The sequence below is a fragment of the Acomys minous genome (assembly GCF_964271855.1).
Source record: "Acomys minous genome assembly, chromosome: 14".
Lineage (NCBI taxonomy): Eukaryota > Metazoa > Chordata > Mammalia > Rodentia > Muridae > Acomys > Acomys minous.
Window position 1 is genome coordinate 35,333,008 of NC_140496.1, and position 20,842 is coordinate 35,353,849.

Genomic DNA, 20,842 nt, shown 5'->3' on the forward strand with positions numbered 1-20,842 from the left:
ACCGATCTAAAATGCGGTTTAAAAATAGTACAACAAAACGTGGCATTGCCAGTTAGAAAGCCTTCTACCTTTAAGGAATGGCCAAGCTACCTCCTGTGGTCTAAATAAATAGGGAGTGGCATTTTCAGATAACCAGAGGATGGCACCTTGGGGCTTTGGATCGGTGCTTTGATTATGGGATCAAGGTCTAAGGGCTGTATTATCTCTCAGTTCCACCATCCTAAGCACGCTAGCTTTGGACCGGATGTTTTCGTCTCCTGGTTCCAAAATGGCTGCTGGCTGTTTATCCTCACGCCTTCATCCAAGGATGGGGGAAAATAGGAGATTAAAGCAAAAGCTTTCTCAGAAGGAAGCTTCGCTTTTTTTGTAATTGTTTAGATAAACCATCCCTATCGGACCAGATGGGAGATGGATTAGTGGGAAGGAAGGGGTCTTCGATGATGGCTTTGGATAGGCTCTATGGCTTGCCACAGAGGAAAGAGGCAAGATGAACTGAGCCCTGGCCCTCATCCTTCGCTGAAGGGGACTGTGTCTTTCAGATCTGTCCCTGACTTCTCCAGGCCTCAGGAAACTAGTGTAGGCAAAGTCAGACGGCCCCAGAGGAATCTGGCCTTTGACAGAGTGACTGTGGATACCATGACGTCTGTGTCACCTCTCTTCTCACGACATTTACCCAGGCCGACCTTCCTGAGGTAAACTTGATTTTGAATGTTTTCCATAAATCTATTTTATTTAAAATTATGTGTAGGTTGTAAATGAGTGTGCACATGTATGTGGTACTCATGGGGGCCGGTGACATCAGATCCCCTGGAGCTGACATCACAGGCAGCTCATGTAGATGCTGGGAACCAAACTCAGGTCCTCTGGAAGAGCACTTCATGCTCTCGACAGTGGAGTTAACTCTCTAGTTTTGTTTTTTCCTTATGCCTGGGTTCCTTTTTTTTTTTTTTTTTTAAAGAACAGCAATCGAAAGGAAATCATCAGCCATATTTCTGGTTTCACAACTAGATGACTGTATTTAAGCAACATGTGTTGAAGGAGACTGCGTTTCTCACACGCATCTGTTCTCCACTCTCCCCTCCTTTCATTGGTTGGTTGTAGACAGTAATAGCCTGCAGATGTGACCTGAGTGCGAGTGACTTCTTAGAAATGGTTTTCTTTAATCTTATTTGTATTTTATACAGTTTTATAGTTTTTAATACTTTTAAAATAATCCCATCACTGTGTGCGTGTGTTGTTGTTTCGAGACAATGCCTTACTCTGTAGCTCATCTTAGCATGGAGCTAACCATGGAATCCAGATTAGCCATAATCTTTGACTACCCACCACACAGGCTCCAACATATTATTTGAATTATTATTATTATTATTATTATTATTATTATTATTATTATTATATTTTTTCTAAGTAAACCTAAGTTAAAGACTTCCTGGCCCCACTCTGACCTCTCCTTTTCTTTCCTAACCCCCGGGTTCAAATTCCTCTCTTCCAACCTCTCCATCAGATACCTTCATGGGACAGCCAGTGAGAACTGCCATAGCTGTTCGTGTGAACAAGGGCGAACTGAGTTCTGAGATCGGAGCACCTCTGGCAGCGGGTCTACGGGAAGACTTGGGATTGGAGGCCAAGAGCTCTACTGCCCCCACCCAGGACAGAGGCCCCACCTAAGGATCTTCTGCTTTGATCCTCCTTTGAGTTTGCCCACCTCTCAGAGTCCTGTTCTAATACTCTGAGAGCCTTTAATGAATGGCAGCCGACATTAGGGACTTTAAAAAAAAGTTGCTCATATTAATTTCACAGAAATAAAATCTAATTGAATCCCTCCTGGATTTCCCCCCATTAACTTAATGTTATGGACTTTTAACGGATGTTTTAATTAGACATTCCTATTAATGGGGATATGGCTCAGTTTTCAAGTGAGGGCGTGAGCTGCCAATATTCCCATTTGGATTTTTAATTAAGGCAAAGAAATATGAAGGATTTGCACTGGGTTACTCCTTGGGCTCATTGGATGTTGATAGGGTCACAATAGTCTAGGCCTAGGAGGAAATGGGGCAGCGAGTAGGGCCTGGCACCACCAGGGAAGGCAAGTCAGGTACACAGTCACATGGAGAAGGGGACACAGCCAGGTGACAGCTGTTCGGCAGATTTTGCATCCTGATGTGGGGGGTGATTGTAGAATAGGCAGTTGGCGACTGTATCCATTTATTTGCTATGTAACAAAATACCCCCAAATCTATGGCTTTCCAAACAACCTATTCTTTCCCAGGTACACAGGGGAATAGGGGAATTGTTTGAGCTAAATTTAGTTGGGCCTTTCTTCCAAGCTACCCAGATTTCTGGGCTTGGTTGTGTAGAGATCTGTGGTCAACTCATAGATCAACAGGGGCTGGTTGAGTAGGAATGCTCTGCAGACTAGCTGGGATGACTGTGGCTTTTATACAAGTGTTCCCTCACCATATTGCAAGAGAGAATAATCTTCAGGGAAGAGGCATCAGAAAAATAAGCTCCATGCTCCAACACTAGACAAGTCTCTGTGAGTCGCCACTGCCTCACTGGCCAAAGCAAGTCATGTGACAAGGAAAAGGCTGACGATACAGGCTTGGGCAAATCAGGCCGTTCCTGTACTGATTCCATAGCTGAAGGCTGGGTAGTGTGGGGGACAGAGGAGGTTTTCCAGCTCTGAAACACCAAGAGAGGCTTCTAGAACAATCCTCCCATGCACATACCCCAGGGCACATCACACATGAGACACATGAGTCAAGTGGGACTCATGTGGGAGCCACTGAGGAGCACCCTGATGGAAGCTGGCTTCCACTCCTGACCTGCCTCCAATCACTGCCTGCCACAGTTCCAGTCAGGGGTGAGCACAGCTGATTATCTCTGTTAAAATCACACATCTGTATTTTAGTGCAGGGTCTGTCAGTGTTGGAAGGTTGTGAACAAATCAAAATGTTTAAGATTCTGTGTAGTTGATAATGTTGTTTCTCTACAGTGTGGGGATGTGTTGGTGGTGTATGGTGTATGTTGTGTGGTAGTGTATGTTGTAATGGTAGTGTATGCTGTATGGTGGTACATGCTGTATGGTGGTGTGTGTTGTATGATGGTGTGTGTTGTATGGTGGTGTGTGCTGTATCATGGTGTGTGCTGTATGGTGGTGTGTGCTGTATGGTGGTGTGTGCTGTATGGTGGTGTGTGTTGTATGGTGGTGTGTGTTGTATGGTGGTGTGTGTTGTATGGTGGTGTGTGTTGTATGGTGGTGTGTGCTGTATGGTGGTGTGTGCTGTATGGTGGTGTGTGCTGTATGGTGGTGTGTGCTGTATGGTGGTGTGTGTTGTATGGTGGTGTGTGTTGTATGGTAGTGTGTGCTGTATGGTGGTGTGTGTTGTATGGTGGTGTGTGCTGTATCGTGGTGTGTGCTGTATGGTGGTGTGTGCTGTATGGTGGTGTGTGTTGTATGGTGGTGTGTGTTGTATGGTAGTGTGTGCTGTATGGTGGTGTGTGTTGTATGGTGGTGTGTGCTGTATGGTGGTGTGTGCTGTATGGTGGTGTGTGCTGTATGGTGGTGTGTGCTGTATGGTGGTGTGTGCTGCATGGTGGTGTGTGCTGCATGGTGGTGTGTGTTGTATGGTGGTGTGTGCTGTATGGTGGTGTGTGCTGTATGGTGGTGTGTGTTGTATGGTGGTGTGTGCTGTATGGTGGTGTGTGCTGTATGGTGGTGTGTGTTGTATGGTGGTGTGTGCTGCATGGTGGTGTGTGCTGTATGGTGGTGTGTGCTGCATGGTGGTGTGTGCTGTATGGTGGTGTGTGCTGTATGGTGGTGTGTGTTGTATGGTGGTGTGTGCTGTATGGTGGTGTGTGCTGTATGGTGGTGTGTGCTGTATGGTGGTGTGTGTTGTATGGTGGTGTGTGTTGTATGGTGGTGTGTGTTGTATGGTGGTGTGTGCTGTATGGTGGTGTGTGCTGTATGGTGGTGTGTGCTGTATGGTGGTGTGTGTTGTATGGTGGTGTGTGCTGTATGGTGGTGTGTGCTGTATGGTGGTGTGTGCTGTATGGTGGTGTGTGCTGTATGGTGGTGTGTGTTGTATGGTGGTGTGTGTTGTATGGTGGTGTGTGCTGTATGGTGGTGTGTGCTGTATGGTGGTGTGTGCTGTATGGTGGTGTGTGCTGTATGGTGGTGTGTGCTGTATGGTGGTGTGTGCTGTATGGTGGTGTGTGCTGTATGGTGGTGTGTGCTGTATGGTGGTGTGTGCTGTATGGTGGTGTGTGCTGTATGGTGGTGTGTGTTGTATGGTGGTGTGTGTTGTATGGTGGTGTGTGCTGTATGGTGGTGTGTGCTGTATGGTGGTGTGTGCTGTATGGTGGTGTGTGCTGTATGGTGGTGTGTGCTGTATGGTGGTGTGTGTTGTATGGTGGTGTGTGCTGCATGGTGGTGTGTGTTGTATGGTGGTGTGTGCTGTATGGTGGTGTGTGCTGTATGGTGGTGTGTGCTGTATGGTGGTGTGTGCTGTATGGTGGTGTGTGCTGTATGGTGGTGTGTGTTGTATGGTGGTGTGTGCTGTATGGTGGTGTGTGTTGTATGGTGGTGTGTGTTGTATGGTGGTGTGTGCTGTATGGTGGTGTGTGCTGTATGGTGGTGTGTGCTGTATGGTGGTGTGTGCTGTATGGTGGTGTGTGCTGTATGGTGGTGTGTGTTGTATGGTGGTGTGTGCTGTATGGTGGTGTGTGTTGTATGGTGGTGTGTGTTGTATGGTGGTGTGTGCTGTATGGTGGTGTGTGTTGTATGGTGGTGTGTGTTGTATGGTGGTGTGTGTTGTATGGTGGTGTGTGTTGTATGGTGGTGTGTGTTGTGTGGTGGTGTGTGTTGTATGGTGGTGTGTGTTGTATGGTGGTGTGTGTTGTATGGTGGTGTGTGTTGTATGGTGTATGCTCTCTATCTTATTCCTTTAAGACAGAATCATCTTCTCTGAATCAGAAACCCACTGTTTCAACTAGGCTGGCCAGTGAATTCCTAAGATTCATGTGTCTCCACCCAAAAGCCCTGAGGTTATAGGCAAACACAACCATGCCTGGTCTTTTACCTGGGTGTTGGCGATTTGACCTCAGGTCCTCGTGTTTGTATAGCACGTGCTTTTTAGCCACTGAGCCATCCTTCCATCCCCAGAATAGTAACTCTGAACAAGAACTCCCCAAAAGGAGAAAACATGAATAGACTCCATTCATGGTCAGAATGGTGCAAACCAAACTTCATGAGAGGCAAGGGGAGTGAAGCCTGGTAAGACAGCGGTCCTCAACCTTCCTCATGCTGTGACACTTTAATACAGTCCCTCACGTGGTGACCCTCAACCATAAAATTATTTTTGTTGCTACTTCATAACTATAATTTTGCTACTGTTATGAATCATAATGTACATATCTGATATGTGATCCCAAAAGGATTTCGAGCCACAGGTTGAGAACCACTCACTGGTCTAGAGAAATGTTCCTTAAACACCTTTTCCCACGTGGTCCCTTTGCACTCAAGAAATAGTACACAGCCATAGGTATACAAGTACATGAAATAGGGGCACAAATAAAACTTACATTGCTAATAAACCATAAAGAAATTTATTTTAAAATAATTTCAGTACACATATGATTTTATCATTGATTTAGAGTAAAGCAAGTTTGCACACTAATGAGATGAATGTACTTGTTTACTCTTATGTGAAGGATTCACCCATGGATAAATATTGAATGCTGCAGGACACACATCTTTGATGTTTTTCAGAATTTATGAACATTCTGATTTTATAATCACCAATGTAGAGAAAATCATTTCACAGAAATATCCAGTACAGATGGCAGGAGTACATTCGGGACCATTTTGGAAACTGTTGAGGGTTATGCCTTAATTCCAAGCCAAATTTTATGACATAATTCTTAATTTATTTATATATTTTATGTGCATGGATGTTTTGCCTGCATGTATGTCTATGTACTGCATGTGCACCTGGTACCCACAGAGGCCAAAAGAGGGGTTGGATCCCCTGGAACTGGAGTTACAGATGGCTGTGAGCCACTGTCTAGATGCTGGGAATCAATACTGGGTCCCCTAGAAAGGCAGCAAGTGCTCTTAACTGCTGGGTGACTTCTCCAGAACCCCATGTCTGTCATGATGTTTTAAAGTGAATCTCAAAAAAAAAAACCCTCAAGTAGTAATTTTAAAACACCAAATGTTCTAATACAACCTAAAAATATACCAAATAAAGTACTGATACACTGAGGGATGGTGGGGAGTTGATAATGACAATATGTGATGGAGATTGATTTACATTCAGAAATTTAGATGCACCAGATAGGAAAGATGTCTTCTTCAAGGCTGTCAAATACAAATAGCCAAAAACACTAAGAATATAACATTTATATAATTCCTGATTGTGTCACGGTTCTTCTTGCCATAGGTAATCTATTGTATATATGTGTAATAATATAAATGTATATATACAAAAATAAAATAATTTTTAAAAAAGTTTGTTTTGCTCTGTATAATGGCATACTTATTTTTATTCCTGCACTAAGGAAACAGAGGCAGGCAGAGCTCTGTGAGTTCAAGGCCAGCCTGGTCTACAGAGCAAGTAACAGGTCAAAGAGGCTTACATGGTAGGATTCTTTTTTTTTTTTAAGTAACTTTTTGCTTTTCTTAATTAAACTAGTATTTTTATCTAAAGTAGAAAACTTTGCATGTACAGTGAAAACACTAAGGAGATAACATACAATAAAAATACTGCAGCCATGACACACAATAGTGTGAAAACCCTGCAGCTGTAACATGCAATAGTTGGTGTTTCAGGCAGTGTTTGGCATTGTGTGGCGTGCGCCACACACAGTGCAAATGGCATCGTGTTCTGAGAACCACGCTGCAGTGCAGTCAGTCCCAGCATGCCACACACTCAAGAGCTGCCAGAAGCACCTCAGATTCACGACACCCTTGATCTTGGATTAATTTTTTTTGTCATGACTCCTTGTGAAACCTTGCCAATATTTTGTCACCCTCACTTTCAGCTAAATGACCCCTATGGGATCATGACCTACAGCCTAAGTAGATGGAATCCATAAGAACAGAAGATAACAGAGACTGCACCCATAAATTCCAAGTAGTGTTGCCTGGAGTCGAGAGCAGCTATCAGTGTGATGGGATGCTGTGGAGACTCCAAGGCTCCATCCATCACATTCTTGGTGCCTTTACAGGAACAGCTGGAAAATAAGGCTGACCTGGCTCCCTGGAGGTCATGTGATCACCTGTATTTCTAACACATTAGAGGCGCAGGGTTCCATAGTATATACGCTCAAGCACAGCAAGTAGGTGTTCCAAGGACTGCATAATACAATCCCACTCCCACTCCCCAGAGTAACATTGATGAATGTAGAGCGCCAACTAGCACTGCATCGCACTAAAGAGCAGCATCAAGGACTACTGAGCATCACAGAGGTCGCAAAGCACCACATAGCATCCGAGCACCTTGGAGCATCACTGAAGATCAGAGTGTTGCAGAGCATTCATAGATCATCACAGAGCATCTGAGCACCTTGGAGTACCACTGAGCACCACAGAGTGTCACAGAGCATCATAGATCATCACAGAGCATCCAAGCACCTTGGAGCATCACTGAAGACTACAGAGTGTCACAGAGCATCACAGAGCACCACAGATTATCAAAGAACCATGGATCATCACAAAGCAGCAGGTTCAAGGAGGAGAGACATGGATCCTGCCTCCCCTTAAGGGACAAGGCTCTGTGGATGTCTTTGATATCACATTAGACTATTATTACTATTGTTCCTGGTGCATTATGCCATGGTAGATGTGCAGGGAGGTAGTGACAGAGCCAAACTCATAACTGGCCCTGCTGAAGAAGCAGGCTTTGAGCATCATCACCTTCTATAGTCCCAACAGGAGGCCCAGGATCCTAATTATTCCTTAGTGTTAGGTCAGGGGCCAGATGGTAAGCAGGTGTTTAGCAGCTTTTGCACCTGAGGACAGGTCCTCACGCTCAGCATCCTCTAAGTGCCCACAGCTCCAGAACCATTCTCCAGCCATTCTCATGCTGCCTTGATTCCTGCCTCCCCTGCTCCAGAGCAACTCAAGAGAGTGTGTGGGACACACTGCCCAAAATTTTACAGCGAAAATGTGGCTCCCTATGACACACCTGCTCTTGTTTTCTTCCAGAAGGATTCTGTCCGCTGACTATTCTATCTGTCTAGGAACTCACAAAAGCTCAGCTATGTGGTAGAGATGTCAGTTCTGCGTCTACTAGCAGCATGGCCTTTAGAGGGTTATCTAATTGGCCAATTCCTTAGTCTCCGTCTATAAAATAGGAATACTGAGACACTCCCAGGAGAACTTCTGAGAAGCTCAAGTGAGCAAAGATAATGCCTGTTTCCTCTCAGGGATCTGGCACTGTCACACAATGAGCAGCCATTTTGCCTTCTGAATCTTCTCCCAAGGGCCAATCTGTGTTGCCAGTTTTTTAAAATCTGGAGACAGAAATGTTCATTCACGTATGTGAGGTGTGCAAGTATGAGAGAGAGAGAGAGAGAGAGAGAGAGAGAGAGAGAGAGAGAGAGAGAGAGAGAGAGAAACAGACAGACATACAGACAGACAGAAACAAAGAGACAGAGACAGAGACACAGAGAGAATGTGTGTGTACATTTAAAAATAGTGTCTATATTAAGTTTTAAATGTGTCTATCTACATCAGAATGCTGACTACCTGGCACTACTTGCTCCATAACCCTATCACAGAGATGAGTAGAGTGTTGCAGACTTTACAGCTATTTATTGGATTCTTTTATCTTCCACCCTTTTCCATTCTCATTCTACCCTCCCAACCCCCCAACACTAGGCAAAAGAGAAAGAAGGCTAGATGGGAAATGGGAACATTGTTGTCTTTAGGCTACTTCTTGCTGATTAAGGTGTTGAGTTCCTTGGGAGCAGGGTTGGTCTTCACTGACAGGGTATCCAGTTTCTCCTCATGTCTTTGTGTATAACCACTTGACAAACCGCAACCAACAGCAACCAGCAACCAGCAATAACAGCAGCAGCAGCAGCAGCAGGAGCAGCAGCAGCAAGAGGAGGAGGAGGAGGAGGAGGAGGAGGAGGAGGAGGAGGAGGAACTGCCTCAGCCCCTCTCAGGGCTCTTGCATTTATATACCTTCTCAAGAGTTCCCAGAATTCCAAACATCATGCACTTGCAGAAACTATCTGTAGCTGGCAAAATCACGCCTCTGCTAGAGCACAAGGCAAATCATAGTCATCTGCTGTGGACAATCTGAAGCAGCCCCATATTCCACACCTGGGATTAAAACAAAAACATATCCCCATACCATTTCTGTCTTTTTAAAGAAACCAAAATCCTCACTACAGATAGATAGAGCCCTGGCTGAGCAAGGTCAGAATGCTCTGGCATTCAGCGGAGAGCTCCGTGGATAGGAACATCCTCCTGAGTGCTCATTGGATCCCACGATGCAGGCAGCTGCATGCATGGTGAAGAATATTTGCTGCCTGGTGCCCTGGAGGCCTGCAATGGGTTTCCAGGCCAACCTGGGTTAGACAGCAAGTCCTTGTCTCAGAAACAAAACAAGATAAAGCTATTCTATATTTTGTCCCAAATTCCCAGCGAAATCTTAGGGAGTCCCTTCTCTCTGGCCTGAATTTCCTGCCTGGTAAATGTGAATTGGACAAGACTGTCTGCAAGTCTCCCTGAAATAGGACAGTGAAGGACTTCCAGGGTACAAGTCATTTCTGAAGGTCAAGGCCCCTGGGCTCTGACCTTCTTTTGCAATGTAAGGGTGGCCCAGGGCACTTCACGTGGTTTGAAACAGGCTTGGGCACATGTGACACTGAAGCATGAAGAGCTGGGTAACAGGCTAACAGACGGAAGACCGGGCAAATATCCTGGGACTGTGTTGACGCCAGGCAGGCGGATTTGGTTTGTCTTGGATGCCTCACAACCCACTGTGGTAACGGGACTGGCTTTTGTTTGTCTAAATGGGAAGATATGGACTCATGCTGCCTGAGATGGCTCCACAAACAGCCCCTGGCTATAGCAGGCATCCAGGGGCCCCCTGGGGCAACCACAGGCCACAGGGACTAATGGGGGATCCTGGAGGCCAGACAAACTAAACCTGGGAGGAATTGGGAGGGAGGGAGGAGGAGGAGGAGGAGGAGGAGGAGGAGGAGGAGGAGGAGGAGGGCTGAGCTGTATAGAGTTGGTCCACCACTTTCTGCTGAGAACAGTGGCCTGTGAATTACAGCATCTTCCAGCACCAGGGTGCAGAATGGAGTTGCTTCCTCCTAGGCCATAAGAGCTGTAGATGTCTAACAATGGCAATGGCCTCCTTGACTCTAAGGTCTCAGGCCCTGCTTTCTTTTTCCAGGCACCATGGAAAGATGGAGGTGAGGGTGGCACACTGAAATTTGTAATTAAAGTAATCCATGTTCTTTTCTGAGAGAAAAATCAAGCCTAGGAAAACGAGATGTAAAGACGCAGGTGAGAAGCATATTCTTGGATATGAATATAGACATAGGTGTGGATGCTTATGGGTCTAAGCATATTCTGGAACCATAATTTTTATGGGTCAAAGGGGGTCTGGTTTGGGCAGTCTCATGTGATAAAGCTGCAATACAACAATGATACAGACATATCTGAACCTGCACACTTCCGTCTTTGAATGATGCAATGGCTATTGAACTATCAGTGCTTCTGCTGCCTGACCCTTTGCTTTGTCCTTTGAGCATCTTCATCCCACCCCTGCCCCATGCCTCGTGTCTCTGATGTGGTGCTGGGTCCTCTTGGGCCTAAGGATTCCCTTCCACAGGGGTCAACCAGCCTGGTTTCACTCATCAGGACTGAGCCGCCTTGTCTTGCTTCAGGACTGGACAGCAAAAGGGATGCCTTTGGCAGTGTCTCTACTTTGTCATCTACTGCTGGTATGACCCTGGAGCAGAAAGTATTGCCTGGAGCTTCCATTTCCTGGTCTGTGAGGAGAAGCTTCAAGACAGGCTCCATTGGCAGGTGGGAAAAGATCTGCCAAGGAACCATGCTGACAGAGTGACTGGCACTGATTGGCTGTCTTCTGTCCCAGCCTTTTTTTTTTTAAACCTTTACAGGTCCTTCCCTGGCTATAAGGAGGGGAGAGATGTTTTGGCCACTGTGAATGTGACACAGAGAAACTTTGTTTTTCTTAGACAGGCTCTTGCTATTCAGTTCTGGGTAGCCTGAAATCATGTAGACAAGGCTGTCGTTGAAGTCACAAAAATATGCCTGCCTCTGTCGCAGAGTACTGGAATTAAAGGTGCATGCAGCCATGCCCAACCGCACAGACATCTTTTAACTCAACAAACATCTTTTTAATAGCAAAAGTAATCTAAGTGAAGTTTATAAAACTCAAAGTAGTAAAATAAAAGAAGAAAGAAATTCTCTCTAGCCTGAAAGCTGAATTCATCGTGTTATTATTTTTGTGGTTTGCAGGACTCTTTATTTTTATTCATTTATTTTTCTTTTATGTACATTGGTGTTTTGCCTGCATGTGTGTCTGTATGAGGATGTCAGGCCCCAAGAACTAGAGTTACAGACACTTGCAATCTGCCATGTGGGTGCTCGGAGTTGAACCCATGTCCTCTGGAAGAGCAGCCAGCACTCTTAACTGCTGAGCCTTCTCTCCAGCCCCTACAGGAATCTTTTGCTTACATTTTTCCAATAAAGAAAACCTCTTTACACAGAGGATGCTCTGAGGTCTGATGAGGGCCAGGCTCAAAAGAATTTAAGGAAATAGAGAATTGGTGTGTTCATATAACTACATTGTGAAGGAGATGACAGGCATCTGTCAATAATGTCACCATCTTCCATACTCAAAATTTCACAACACAATATGATCAAAACTGAGATGAGCTTAGGGATGTATAACACCTACCTAAATGTCACTGGTGTGACTGTACCCCAAGACTGAGCCCCTTGCTCCTGCCATTCTGCCTTGCTCTCTCTGCCTTTCTCAGATACGCTATCATTCCTACCACTTGAGCCACCTCTAAAAGCAGCATCTCTCAGCAGACGCGTCCCTTCTAGAGAGAACCACAGTGACCTGAGACACTGACAAGGCAGAAGAGACATTGGCCCTCAAGGGTTTTGAAGAGGAAAATGGCATCACATTCCATGCACCACCAAGTGACAGGTGTGTCAGAAGAGTGGAGCCTTGGTATGCCTCTTCTTGCTTTCTCCAATCCTAAGTGGGACAAGCTATGAGGAAGTACAGTCTCCGTTACTGAGGATCCCAGTCCTCAATCTCTCAGAATCCTGATTCTTTTTAGAGACCTTTCCCTATCCTTCAGAGGACTGGATGACAAATTCTGAGCTTTCCACACTGTGTAGAGGCCCTTGGTACAAGACTTGACCTCTCTAGGAACTGTTCAGCCAGGGGCTGGCATGTGACTTTCATGTAGCTGATTGGATTTCTTCATAGAGATCCTCACAGAACCAAGGATGTAAGGATCAAGTCACCAGTGGGCTTTCCTCACCCACCTGTGGTCCATTGGCTCCCCTGCTCCCAGGCTTGTTTCCATGACTACACAGCTATAGCTGCTATACCTGGGGCTTTTGGAATACCATTTCCACATCCAGCTAACGATTTGACACCTCCCAAACTTTCCTGTGCTTGTTCGTTTCCATTACTTACGGCAGGACCTAAACCTGCCAGTGTACCCAGGCCCATTCTAATTCTGAAGTTGTCTGAGCAGGTAAATTCTAGGAGAGACCAACCCTGAACACTGTCCCTCTCTGGATACCCACCTCAAGTTCCAAGAGAGTGACATTGTAAGTTGAAAATGTCAGAAATCAAGAGTGCAGTGTGCACCACACATCTTTCATCCCAGCCCACCTTGACATACTTGGAACACTCACATTTGCCTACAGTTGGACCACCTAACACAGTCTACATTGTCTCTTCATTTGCATGTTTTGAAACAGTCTCCCTGTGTATCTCAACCTGCTCAAACCCTTGATCCTCCTGACTTAGCCTCAAGATCTCTGGGGTTACAGTCATACTCCTCTGTGTCTGGATTCAGAGTCTTTTTAGTACAACAGGAGTGAGTGTCTCATGTACACACACAGATGGGTCTTTTGTAAATGGCATGGGGTGTAGAGACATGAAGCTCAGTGTACCAAGAATGCTAGCCACGCATCACTCTGAAGTCTCTACTGCTTTTCCCTCCTGATCTTGTGACAAATGGTTGGGAACTAAAGCTCTGTTGTCCCTCTGAGCATCCCGAAGAAGCATTAATCAGTCCAAATGATGGTCCCTCAAAAAGGTCAAAATGCAAAGGATGCTTTCTATCAAATGTATACCGATTCAACATTACCATGAAATTGAACCATTGTGAGTCACAGACTGTCTGTATTTCCAAGCTTTGCTTGCCTGTAGGTGACAGCAAGTTCTGGACACTAGAAAGTGACTAACTATAAGTGGCAAGCGTCACCTTCTGCCTGGCCCACAGGATTTCACTGTAGTCTACACAGAGGATGCTCTGAGGTCTGATGAGGGCAAGGTCTAGGATGGGAGGAGCCTCCTGCACAGGCTGACCTTAAAGACAGGGGTCCCTTCCCTGATTTTTCACCTGCCCCGTGAGCTGAGCGTGAGTGACTGCGAGGCTCCCGTGACAGGCTGGTTACAGCAGCCAGGTCTCTGTGCTCTGACTCTCACACCATCCCAGCAAGGAAGAGACCCCAGCTGCTGTTTCCTTCATTGGTCAGAGGGGTGGGCTCCCCCATGGCTGGACTGCAGGCCAATAACATGGAAGAGCTTTGATTAGCAAAGAGTCTCAGCCCGAGGCTGTCCACTTGGGGACTGCTCCTTTATTGCTCCTTCAAGTAGAACCTCCAATTACATTAACAGTGAGGTTTCATCAGGGATTCGGGGATTTTGAAGTGACTTTCGGATGTTCTGGAATCTTCCCTTTAGAGTTCCCTGAGCTGAGCCTCTTTTTCCCAGAGCACTTTGGGAAGATCCTTCCTGGAGTAGAGGAGCAGATGTTGATTTGCATATATGCATGTTTCTGGGCTCTGATGAGATTAGGAGGTGCATTTTTAATCAAAGCCTCCAGCGAGGCTGGGCCCTGCGAGGCCGACTGGGGTGGGAAGAGGAAATGTCACAGAGAGGAGGGTGTGGGCCAGGGAGACAGAGACTCTTGAACCGAGCCTTATTTATGAAGTCAGAGAGGGTCTCTGTGGGTAGAAGAGGGAGGCTCAGAAGTCAGGCCTTCAGTTCCAAACCCCCACCCTGCCGTCCACAAAACACTGGACAAGTCTCATTCCTCCCGGAGTCTCAGCTTCTTGTATAAAATGGAGGTTGATGTGGCCAACTGGGCTCCCTAACTTTTCTAGGTTATTGCGGAGTTAAAAAAGAAAATAATGTAGGCGGCGCATGAGACACTGTGAATGCCCTACTCTCCTAATGCACTTGAGAGGAATTACCTTGTGATGGTTGTAAGTAGGGTACCCCCCTCCCAACCCTCTATGCCTGGTTCCTGAAGATGGGGCTCCTGCTCCGAGCCCAGCGGCTAGATGGTTTTTTCGAAAAGATGCGCACGTGAGAGGCAGGTGGAGGTTGGAAAGTCTAGCAACCTTTCCGCTGAATGGACTGCGCTCTTTTTTTTTTTTTTTTGGATGCAGGTTGAGAAACGCTTCCCAGGGCGGACTCTGAGCTCCTTGATATGTCTGCTAAGCAAAGAGGAGGCTTTAGGAAAGACAAGTCCTGTCTGCAACTATTCCTTGGCCATGTCTGTACCTCAGGGCCTTGGCTTCTGCTTACACCGCTCACTCCCCCGATGTTTACATGCCACCGTCATTTTTGTCTCAGACGAAATGTTACCACCTTGCTGCCAGCTAGACTGAAATAGCTGCTGGCCCTTTCTTCCTTGGCTCCAACCCAGGAAGTCTTCATCCCAGGCCATAGATATTTTATGCTAGATAGTCTTTTGTTATCAGAGCAGGTTTTTTTGTGCGTGCTGGGATAACGCACAAACTCTGCCCATTAGGTGCCAATAACAGTTCCCCCAAATAGCTATGTAAGCAAATATCTCCTAGCATTGCCAACCCACTCTGGTGAATAAATCTTCCTCAGTGGTGGAAGCCTACCACTGAGGCTACTTTCCTTTTCTCTGCAGGACTTAAAATTGCCTGAGATATAGCTGACATGTTTTCTGGCCACTGGTGTCTCAGCTGTCACCTCCACTGCAAGGTGAGGTCCATGAAGGCACGAGAGGTCTTCCCTGCTCATCTGTGCCACCCAGCCCACAGCAGAACCCAACCCCCCACCCCTGTCACCTAGCTAGGATCCCAGCAAATGCTTGTGAAATAAATAGGCCAGTGAGAAAACAAAGTTATAGCGTGAGGGAGTGCATGCAGCTAGTCCATCACTACCTGTGTGCACACGGGTAAAAGATACAGCCGACTGTCTTTTTTAGGCCATTGGTGCAAAAAAAAAAAAGCCTCTTGGAGGAGAAGCCAGTCTCTGCTGGAAGAGCACCTTTCATCACAGGTCTAGAGTAGGGCATCTCTGTGGTGTTCTGAATGGGCGCCAAGCAACCTCCCATTTCTCCTGCTTCCCACCATACTCAGAATAAAAGCTACTGTGTGTGCGTAAGCCGTGAAGGTCATTCATGACTTCACACCTCTCTGACCTTCCTCCCGTTTATTGAGCCCTTTGATAAGCTGTCTCCCTGCCATAATGCCCCAGGAGTCGTCTTCTGCCTCAGGGCCTTTGCACTTGCCATCGCCTTTTCTGTCAGACGATGTTTGTGGTTTGAGCCTTCCCTCGCTGTTCTACACTGGCAGTATCTGCAGGGACTAGCTCAGGCACTGCTTCTAAAAAGAGCACCTCCTCCCCTACATTTTTAGGGCTCTTTACCCAGACATTCATCAGGGACCCTCTTTCCCGGTCACCCCAAAGTCTATGCTTGTTGGTTTCTTCCTCAGGCAGCCACTGCTGTTCCTCTATGGAAGCCAATGCTTGCCAGATACCTGGCCTCATGTATATGCCTTAAGTACCCCAACCAGAAGATGAAAAAGGAAAGGGCCTGCTTAACCCCAGGTCCTATGTCATGGCCTTGAAACTGGCTTGACACTCAGGGGCTACAGTGACCTCCTCCATGGACTTCTCTTAGTGACCTGGCCTGGCTTCCCCTCCGTATCCAGGGGCCTGACACTTCTCTCCCGACCAGCTCCTGCCCAAGGAACTCCTGAGGCTGGGTTAGACTGTGATGCCCCAGGGGCTAACAGCTTTGACTGACCATTTCAAACAGCTCACCGTCAAATGGATTTCTCGGGGCCAGCAGGAGAGACTGAGCACAGCGGAGCTGGGCAAGCGAGGTTTGTTTTTCTTCAGACTACTTTCTCCCATTTGAACCCTTTCCCAGGACAAATCCTCAGCCGGTTTTCCCTGGCTCTCTCTCCTCCCGTACAAAAACAACTTTATCTCTAAAGAGCAAATAACACCCAGCGCTCATAACAGATGCCACGAGCTGTTTCTGTTTTGATTTTTGAAAATAAAAATTCAACTGAGTTCAATAAAATTCGGAAGCCTCTTCCCTCAGTGGAAATTAAAGGAATCCAAGACGCCCCGAAAAGCCAGCGACCTTCCTAATTAAAGCTGCAGCAACGGCGGGAATCCGCTTCCTACAACCAGCCTGCTCTGGCTGAGCAGAGAACAAAGCCTGCCCCATCAATATTTCATTCTCTCTTTTCTTCCGTGATAACAATGCCGAGTGTTCTGAGTGCGCCCCAAAAAAGACATGCAGAGCTATGTTAATTAGTGTTTAAATAATTGACACCCCCCAGAAGTGTGCCAAGTGGGCCGTTGGCCCTGCTTGTAAATTGCCTGTGCTAGTGGGCATAGCCTGTCCGTCTGTCTGTCTAATTTGGCCACTATGGGCCTAGGGAAGACCGATCTCAGTTTCCTAAATCACCTCCATGGCCCAGGTTTCAGGTCGTTTTTGCTTTGAGTTGTAGGTTTGAGTCTATAAGAGTATATATCCGGGCAGACTCTCAGGAGCTGAACTCTGCGCTTTATGTTTTATGTCGGTCCTGGCACCACCTGCAGCTCCAACCTCCCTCTAGACGTACTCTCCAGATGTCTAGATGCCTCTCAGGAGTTGAACAGACCTGTGTTTCCGAGCACTGTGCCTCTCAACCCATCCGCAGACATGCAGCCTGTATCCCAACCAGCTAACACCATCACCTGCAGAAACCTGTGCAGCTCATGTCCAAATCCCAGCTCACTTCTAGGTCAAGATAGCCGGCTCTGTTCACCTCCACCCCCTGGAGGCCGTGAATCCCTGATGCAAATGCCACACTTCCTGCCTGCAGCTTCTGCCCCTCCTCCACTCCCAGGGTCCCTTCCCCAATCCTCATACTTGTCCTTAATTGACACTGTCCCAGATGTGCAGAGGTCGTAACCGGTGCCTGCATCCCAGGCCTTGCCTGTGCGCACAGGTACCTTTCACTCAGTTCTTCTTCCCAGTTCAACAGCATTGCCGCTTTCATGCAGGCTTCCCAGCACTTACACAACGCTGTTCCCTCCATTTGGATTGTCCTTCTTTTTCCTTCCTGGAAAACCCTGCAGTTCAGCCAACCCTCAGCTGCAGGGTCATGGCAGTAATTAGATCTGCCTGGGATGTCAGCGAGTACTAGTCGCATCATCACAGGGTGAGTGGCGTCTGAGGCTTGCTCTTCAGCTCAGTGGGAAGAGCACCAAGAATGAGACATTGAAGGTAACTCTCATTTCCACACAAGACCTAGTCCACGGCAGCGTTCAGTTACATGAGTGAATTGGTAGACAAATGAGTGGATGGATAGAAAAATCATTGAACGGGTGAATGAATAGATGGATAGAGTAACGAATGAATGGAATAAAATATGGGTAGATGGATGAAATAGATGGATGACTCAGGGAGTGTATGTCTATATGGATAAAATAATGGAGGGAAGGATGGGCGGAGTAATAGACTGATGAACGATAGATGGAAGGACGTGGGTAGGTGCGGGTACCTGGCTAGATGGGGGAGTCAGCAGGTGTCTGGTGGCTGTAGAGATAGGTAGGTGAGCTGATAGGTAAAAGGAGCATCTGTAGACAGTAGCTGGCCAGATGACTCCCACCCACAACCTGTCTGACCTGGATGCCCCCCAGGCTCCATCACCTCTGCCAACCTTCTCAGAGAGACATGTCTTCTCTGACCCACAACCACAGGCTGACCTGAGCCTCTTGGCTGACAGCTGGGCAGACAGACACTTCACTGGAGGACCGAGGAAGCTTGAGCCTCTGAGATCCTGGCAGAGTCATCCTCCTCAAGGAGGAGGTCCCAAGAAGCAAGAGAGCAGCCCTTTTCTAGGCTGCCTTCACACTCTTATGCTGCAAGTTCCTGGACGTCCCCCACTCTCTCCACGGCAAGGAGGCTTTATTCATTGGTTACATTTTCCCCATTGCTGTGATAAAACGCAAGGACGGGAGGGTTTATTTTGGCTTGCAGTTTGAGGGGATAGCTTCCATGGTGGCCAAGGAAGGTGTGGTGGCAGGGACAGGAGGCAGCTGGTCACACCCCATCCACAGGCAAGAAGCAGAGGGAGCCGGAGGTGGATCTGGGTTTTAAAGCTTCCTCCAGCAAGGCTTCACCTCTTAAAGGTCCCATGACCTTCTCAAAAAGCACCATCAGCGGGCCACCAAGCGTTCAAGTGCATGACCCTATGGGTGACATTTTTACACTCAAACCTTGTCTTTCCCAGAAGCCTCAGCCAGATATTCACTCTGCTCTAGAAGCTCCTGAGGCCTCTGCAGGGTCTAAGATGTTGAGAGGCATGGACAGAAAAAAAAAATCACACACAAACAAAGAAGGGGTGCTTTAAGGCATAGACAGACTATGGGACAGTCAGTGGTGGTGTCTCGCATGGTACAAAATCCCAGGGGGCAAGAGGAAGGACCAAGACTGTCAGATATCCAGTTATAGCAGTGTGACAGCAACCTCTGCTGTTGGCGGGAAGACCCATCTTAAGTCAGGAGGATAGCCCTTCCTGGCAACAAATGGAGAAAGCATTCCTGTCCCTTTGGGAGCCCTTTGGGGGGCCCTATAAGGAGGACTCACTAGAGAATGAGTTCAGCATAGAGACTAGTGGGCCTAGAGACAAGCAGGCCATATTCCCAAGCCCCCAGACTCAGTTTCCCTCCCTCGGGGCTGGGAAGCCCTGAAGGAAGGGATGCTGTGGAAGTGAGCTCTGCAGGGACCCAGTCAGCCTCAGATCACCTCCCAACAGCTTCCTTCCCACAATCTCCAGGCTCTTTAACAACTTAGGATAGGCCACCAGAAAGCACATGTGGGGATTTCTCACACTTTCTGAGACCACAGACTCAAGTGGACACTGACGGGACTCTGGCCAGGCTGAGCATGGTAAACGTGGCTCTGGTACCCTTCCTTCCCCCTTACCTTCCTAAAAACTCTTAGATTATATTCCTACAGCTAGCTACTAGCGTCCACTCTTTTATTTGGCCACTTCCTCCTCCTGAGGCTGACTGTCAAGGCCCAGTTATCAAAGCATTGAAGTCCAGCAACCAAAAGCCCCCTTTGGGCTCCCCTAATTAACCTACCCAACTATAATTAAACACCTCATCTTAGCATGAGGTTTCCCCCTTTTACCTTTATAAACCACCATTTGTTTTTGGGCCATGTCTGTGTCCTCTCTATCCAGAGGCAGTTCGATGTCCAGTTCCCCTCTGGGACAACATTCCTTTCCCCTCTCGCTTCCTTTCCCCTCCTCCCTCATCCTCTATCTCTTGCCTTTGTCTGTAATTCCATGCCCTCTGTCCCTCTGGGACAAACAAAACTCCTTTGTGCTAAGAACTTGGTCTTGGAGGTCCTGGTCCTTCTTGGCCCCTGGCAAGGCCCATCAGCCACCTAGCATATTATCACCCAGCACAACAGAGGGAGATGGAAGAGGGAAGCAGCTGGAGCTGGGTACCAACCTGGCTGGAGCACAGCATGCACACTGCACCCACCACCCAGTGCAAGACCTTCACACATGATCACCTAAAGACTGGCGTGTTGAGTGTCTTCAACCTAGGGACCTTCTCCCTCCTTCTTCCAGTGCCTCTTATTCCCACTTCTCTGATAGGTTCCTGCATTGATTTGGACATCTCTCCATACACTGCCCTGCCTACCTACATGCCTTTATCTAACTTGGGAGACCGGGGAAGACGTTTACCCAGCATTAGTTAGAGTGGACAGCATCTGACTGTGCATCCCTAGGTCCTTCTGCAGTAAACCTGCCCACACTGCTCACTCTACAGCATCGGTGACCGCCTCTGTCCCACTTCCCAGGTAAGGTGCATCTTTACCTCCCCTGTTCACCTTTCCCCTCCCCTTACACCTAGCTCTCCTCTCCCTCCTCACCCCCACCCGTCCCATTCTCTCTTCCCTTTCCATCCATCTTACTTAACCCTCTCCGTGGCTTCCATGGAACTATTTGACACATATAAACATTCAGTATGAGCAGAGATTCTACACCAGGGCCTCAGACCAGCTACCACTTAGTAGCATCCTCTTGGCATCCTAAAGCACCACACCAAACTCAGCCTCTCCGGAGCAGGATGGTTGGAAGCACACTCTTATGGTAGGCTCAGTGTTCAAACCTGGCCTCTTGCACTAGGGGTTAGTGTTCTTAGCCCTCTGGGCCTTGGCTTCTCTGCCTGTAATAATATGAAACATGATACTGCAATTAGGGGCTAAAGAGTGCTTTCGAAACGTCATACAGCCTGAGCCCCTA